This window comes from Amblyraja radiata, chromosome 6 (assembly GCF_010909765.2).
Source record: "Amblyraja radiata isolate CabotCenter1 chromosome 6, sAmbRad1.1.pri, whole genome shotgun sequence".
Classification (NCBI taxonomy): domain Eukaryota; kingdom Metazoa; phylum Chordata; class Chondrichthyes; order Rajiformes; family Rajidae; genus Amblyraja; species Amblyraja radiata.
Window position 1 is genome coordinate 67,661,686 of NC_045961.1, and position 6,389 is coordinate 67,668,074.

Consider the following 6,389-nt stretch of genomic DNA (forward strand, 5'->3'; position numbering starts at 1 on the left):
AGTGTGTCAGCAAGTCTTTCACTCAATCACCACACAATCACACAATCAAAATCTCCTTTGGGCCCCAAAAATTCCTTCACAGTCTCACACAAAAATTCACACAAGCTTTAAATCCGGTAAACAATTTAAAGTAACAATCCTTGGTCGATAGACAAGTTAAGGTGCTTCCACAAAACAATCAAACACACTTCAGCAGCAAATCTCCTACACTCGAAACACCTTAATCTATACACAAACAAATGAGCTCATAACACGCAAGCAAAATCATACTTAGACAAGAAATTATACCACTTAGTATTATCATGCAAAAACACACTCTAATATAAAGCACAAGCATTCGTCCAATATCACAGTTGTTAACTGTACAGTCCAGGTACTGATCAATGGATCCAAAGGATACGAACACATGATTGAACAGCCACGATTTGGACACCAATTATAACAGTCGTCTTAATCACACTATATTAACATACAGTCATGATTCGAACTATGATTATAACAGTGTATCTAACTCAAAACTCATCTAACACATCCACAAATCATCCACAAGACACAGTAAATACAATAAACAATGGCAACATTTTAAACACACTTTGAACTGTAAATCAACAAAATCTTAACAATTCCAACAATATTTTTATTACACACGTTAACCAACGATCTAATATATACACCTTTATTAATGTACAGTAGCCAGTACCCACAATATGAAAGCCCAGAATAGATCAATGAAGTATCTCTATACAATAGCCAGTCCTTCAATATGAAGCCCTGAATTTGGTAGAATTTGAATAGAAGAATTTAGACCTTTACTTTTCTTAATTACCGTACCCCACTATTGTAGCTCCCTTCTCACTAATTCGAGTAATTATAATAGATGCGTCTTTCAATTTCAATCAATCCTCAGTGTTGCCCTCCGAGTATTTTCTTCAGCCAATTATACTCCAACACTGGGTTCCCAGTACCGTTATGGAGTCCTCAACTTATCCAAAGTTCTAGTACTACTCAAGCAGGCGGGTCCTTCAACCCCCTAGGCTCCTTCCTTCCAACCTGCTAGGCACTGGGCTTCAGCACATGTCCGCTTTGCGCTGGCGTTCGATGCCGATCTTTAAAGTGCCTTTCCAATCGCACCCTCAGCAACGATACAGTACTTCTCCTCTTTGTACTATTCCCTACTCAGCCCTATCTCTTAAGATACCCCAACCAATTCAGATATCCCAGTCTGAGTGGGGCCTCCAACCGCTGAAATCTCTCTTTGTTGTCAGTCCAACTCAATGGTACCTGACCGCAACAGCTGTTGACTAACCAGGTGTGGGGACTTTAACCCACTAGAGAAAAGCCTTGTGAGCCTAACCCCCACCTCGCCCTTAGGCAAGGACTCTCTATCTCTCTTTACCCTCAGTGCTTGCTAGACCACTGTTCTTGGATCTTGTTGGGATCCCCAACACAAGTGTGTGAATGATTGATTCGTCCCGATCAGCAAATTGGGGAAAACCGCACTGTGGCGCCGTTTTCTCCACTCTCAATCTGGAACGACTCAACTCCCGGATGGCAAACTTCTGTCTGGGGCTCCGTCGAGATCGCGGATGAGCCTCCAATGTAATTAAGCTCCTAAATCTTACTTCAGTAAAGCACTCAGTCAAGCAATGGATCAACTAACTCTTAATACTCTCTCACAAACGAACTTCCGGTACGATACCTAACCAACACTGTGGGTCTGATCCTATGTAATGGTTGAAATTGCGCTTGCAAACTCGCCAACGTCCAGCGATGTCGGAGACAAAAATTAGAGGGTCGGGCTTGCGGAGTGAGCTGGCCATGGCAACACGAGAAGATGGAAAAACGGGTAAAAACAAAACACAGGGAATAAAATACAAACCGATATACTTAAAAACGGAGTGGGTTAACCACATCTGACACCATGTTGAGTTGATCTGACCTACTCACTGATCTGGTACAACAGTACTGATTGTAAACTTTTATAACACATTACAGCATGTTGCTTCAAGTGTATAGCAGCATTGACTGTCGGGTTGCGATGACATGAATAGTGTGGTAGTAGGCAGAGCTTATGATAACAAAGCATTACATTGGTTAGTAAGTAAAGTGACCAATCTATACCCTAGACCTTACCTTCCACCCCATCAGCCATCGCATACAACACATAATCCTCCGAAAATTCGGCCACCTCCAACGGGATCCCACCACTAGCCATATTTTTCCATCTCCCCCCTCTTCCCGCCTTCCGCAGAAAATGTTCCCTCTGCAACTCCATGGTTAACTAATCCCTTCCCACCCAAACCACTCCCACCCCATGTACCTTTCCCTGCAACCGCCGAAAGGGCAATACCTCCCTCGACTCTGTCCTGGGACCCCGACATATTTTCAGCTAGGCAGAGGTTCACTTGCACCTCCTCCAACTTTATCTACTGTATCCGTTGTTCAAGATGTGGATTCTTATACATCGGCGAGACCAAACGCAGACTGGGCGATTGTTTCGTGGAACACCTTAGCTCAGCCCGCGTGAACCAACCTGATCTCCCGGTTGCTGGACACTAATTCTCCTTTCCATTCCTACACAGACCTTTCTGTCCTTGGTCTCCTCCATTGTCAGAGTGAGGCTAAATGGAAATTGGAGGAACAAAATCTCATATTTTGCTTGGGCAGCTTACAGCCCAGTGGTATGAATATTGATTTATCTTACTTCAGGTAGCCCCGGCATTCACTCTCTCTATCCCTCCCCCACCCAAGTTACACTAGCTTCTCATGTTCACCCTACAAACAGCTAACAATGGTCTGTTTCTTTTATCATCGTTACTTTTTTTGCATATCTTTCATTCATTGTTCTTTATCTCTCCTCATCACTGTCTATATCTCTCGTTTCCATTATACCTAACCAGTCTGAAAAAGGATCTCAACCCGAAATGTCACCCATTCCTTCTCTCCAGGGATGCTCTCTGTCCTGCTGAGTTACTCCAGATTTTTGTGTCTATCTTCAGTTTAAACCAGCATCTGCAGTTCCTTCTTACACACCCAATATATTGGTCACATCCGATTCAGATTCAGGTTCAACTTTAATTGTCATTGTCCGTGTACAGTACAGAGACAACGAAATGCATTTAGCATCTCCCTGGAAGAGCGACATAGCATATGATTTGAATGGCACATGTGGATGTGGCTGGAAATTTAGAAGTCATTATCTTTAAATTGCTTCTTTAAAGTGTCCGAACTGATCTCCCACTGAAACTGTCATCCATGTATTTTGTTAACTCACTTTTAAGCATTGAAACGATTCCCTGGCTGGACTCACACCTTCCACCAATTGTAACATGAACACAACAACAAATTAGTAAAGCTGTGTATAGTCTGAAGAAACGTCTCGACCCGAAACATCGCCGATTCCTTCTCTCCAGACATGCTGCCTCACCCGCTGAGTTACTCCAGCATTTTGTGTCTATCTTAATTTAGTAAAGCTGTTAGATATCTAAAATAATAACAGGAACTGCTAGGAATGCTCAACAGGTCAGGCAGCACCCTGAAAGAGTGGTACCACATTTAATATTTCTAGTCAATTACTTTTGAGAATAGGAAAAAGGTTTGAACCACAGATAAAAGGGATGAGGGCTAACCAGAAGGGATGTTCTGCCACAAGCAACTGCAGGTGTTGGAATCTTGATGAAAAAACACAATGCTAGAGGAACTCAATGGATCAGGCAACATATGTGGAGGAAATGTTGCCTAACCTGCTGAGTTCCTCCAGCACATTGTGCTTTTCTCAAATTCTGCCATGACAGATTCAATAATGAGATTAATAGAATCAGAAATGGGATCCTAAACTAGAAAATGATGGGAACACACAGCATGTCAGATAGATTCAATAAAGAGAAACAAAGTAAAAATGTCAAACTAATAAGCTTTCATAAAATGGGGTGATGGTGCATGAAAAGATGTGATAATGGGACAAAGAGCTAAAAAAAATAAACTAAGAAGGGTGTATATACTGTTGGAATAGTGGAATCATTTCATTGAGGCGGTAAACTCAATTTTAAGTCCATTGAACTTGTATTGTCTGTCCATTGAACTTCATTAGAGTAGTGTAGGGGGGCAGAGATTGTGGAATGGTCATGACATTTAAAAACTCATATTCTAGCTCTTTGAGATGTTTTTATTTTATACTTGGTTGACAAAATCCCCTATTACTGCAAACATCGGTTTCTTATCTCATCATAGAACACCCCGAGGTAGACGTTCATCATAGAATATGTGATGTAGCATTATTTCTGTGGTACTGAATAAAGAAGCAGCTCCAATGCTATGTGTTTAGCACTTACAACAAAGGACAAATTCCTGCCCTACAGCCCAGATTTCCTTACTTAATGATTATTCATATTGCGTTGGATGCAGTTCAGAGAAGGTTTACTTGACTGATATCTGGAATGGATAGGATGGCTTATCTATATAATTAAAAGTCTCATCTTGACCCCTTCCTGTCTGCACTGTATATTGATTTTAGAACAAATGCTACCCTGTATTGCTGTGATTTTGGCCATCTTACTCACAGTCCTCCTCTGCTGAGCCAGCCCCGAGGATTTGTCTCATCGATGAAAAATAAAAAAGTTAAGAGTGTTTAAAAAATCTTGAGATCAGCTGATTGGTCCTCTCGCCTGTCAATCACCTCGATAAAGGTAACGCCCCTTCTGTGGGGGGGGCAGGACTATAAAACCCCGGATGCCTGGACGTGAGTCAGTCACTCTGCAAGATCGCGAGGGAGAGGCCACGACTGTCATTCTAAGCTGCGAATCAACTGAACTGTAAGTTTGCAATGTACTTGCAATAAATGATTTGTTAGCCCTTAATGTCAATGCGATGAGTTGTTTGGCCTGCTGCACTGCCTGTGCTTGAAACTGCAATGCTTTATTAGGTCCGACTGTGTTTGGAAGGAATAAATGCTTTATTCGGCACGACTGTGTTTGGAAGGAATAAATGCTTTATTAGGTCCGACTGTATGGAAGGAATAAATGCTTTATTACGTCCGACTGTTTTGAAAGGAATAAATGCTTTATTAGGTTCGACTGTGTTTAGTCCAAAAGTCCCGCTCATTTTGTGACTTCTGCTTAATGGACAGGTCACGCTGATTGCATAATTTCAGGTGAGTGCAGAGGTCGCACTGATTGCGGAAGTGCCGCTGACTGCGGAAGCCCACAGTGGAGAGGCCGTGCTCAGCCGTGTTAGTAAATTCAAAAAAGTTTACTGTCATATATATGGTGTGTGAGTCAGTGTGTGTGTGTGTGAGTGTGTGTGTGTGAGTGTATGTGTGTGTGTGTGTGTGAGAGAGTGTGTGTGTGTGTGTGTGTGTATGTGTGTGAGTCTGAGTATGAGCATGTGTGAGTCTGTATGAGTGTGAGTGTGTGTGAGTATGTGTGTGTGAGTGTATATGTGTGGCTGTGTGTGTGTGTGTGTGAGTGTCTGTGTGTGTGAGTCTATGTGTGTGTGTGAGTGTGTGTGTGAGTGTGTGTGTGTGAGTGTGAGTGTGTGTGTGTATGTGTGTGTGTGAGTGTATGTGAGTGTGTGTATGTGAGTGTGTGTATGTGTATCAGTGTGAGTGTGTGTGTGAGTGAGTGTGAGTGTGTGTGTATGTGTGAACGTGAGTGTGTGTGTGAGTGTGTGTGAGTGTGAGTGTGTGTGCATGTGTGAGTGTGTATGTATGTGAGTGTGTGTGTATATTGGAATTGGTGGATAGGTGGAATATTGCATTGGGGACCAGCGGCCGTGGGAAGCTGGGACTCAACAGGTCCCACTTAGTCTAGTATACAATAATTTAAAGCAATGAGAGTAACTTAATTGGACCAATCAACATCAACCAGAATACTTGACAGGGTAGATGTGGAGAGGAAGTTTCCTCTTATGTGAAAGTGTACACATTTATGCTTTCTATTTGAGGCAGCTACATGGCCAACATTTAAAAGACATCTGGACAGATAAATGGAAAAGAAAGGTTCAGAGGGATAGGGGCCGAAAGAGGACAAATGGGACAAGCTTAGATATTGGCCAGCTTGGGCAAGTTGGGCTGAACAACTTATTTCCAAGATGTATGACTCGATTATCTATTTCCTTATTTTGAAAAAATAAAGCATCACCGATTTAATCCAGAGATGACCCAAGGCCTCTCAAAGAGCTGTGAGTCATTGGAACCTCCTTCCTCAATGGATAATAGAACCAAAGTATTTGAATTTTTTTAATGTTTCAATTGACAGGTAATTGATGGGTGAAAGCTTGCTGTGGGTGGGCAGAGATTACAAGCAGACATTGGAGTTATAAAATGGCAGTGCACACTTTGAGGTTCCCTAAACTTGATTCATATTTTGTATGCCATTGGCTCTTTTTATCTG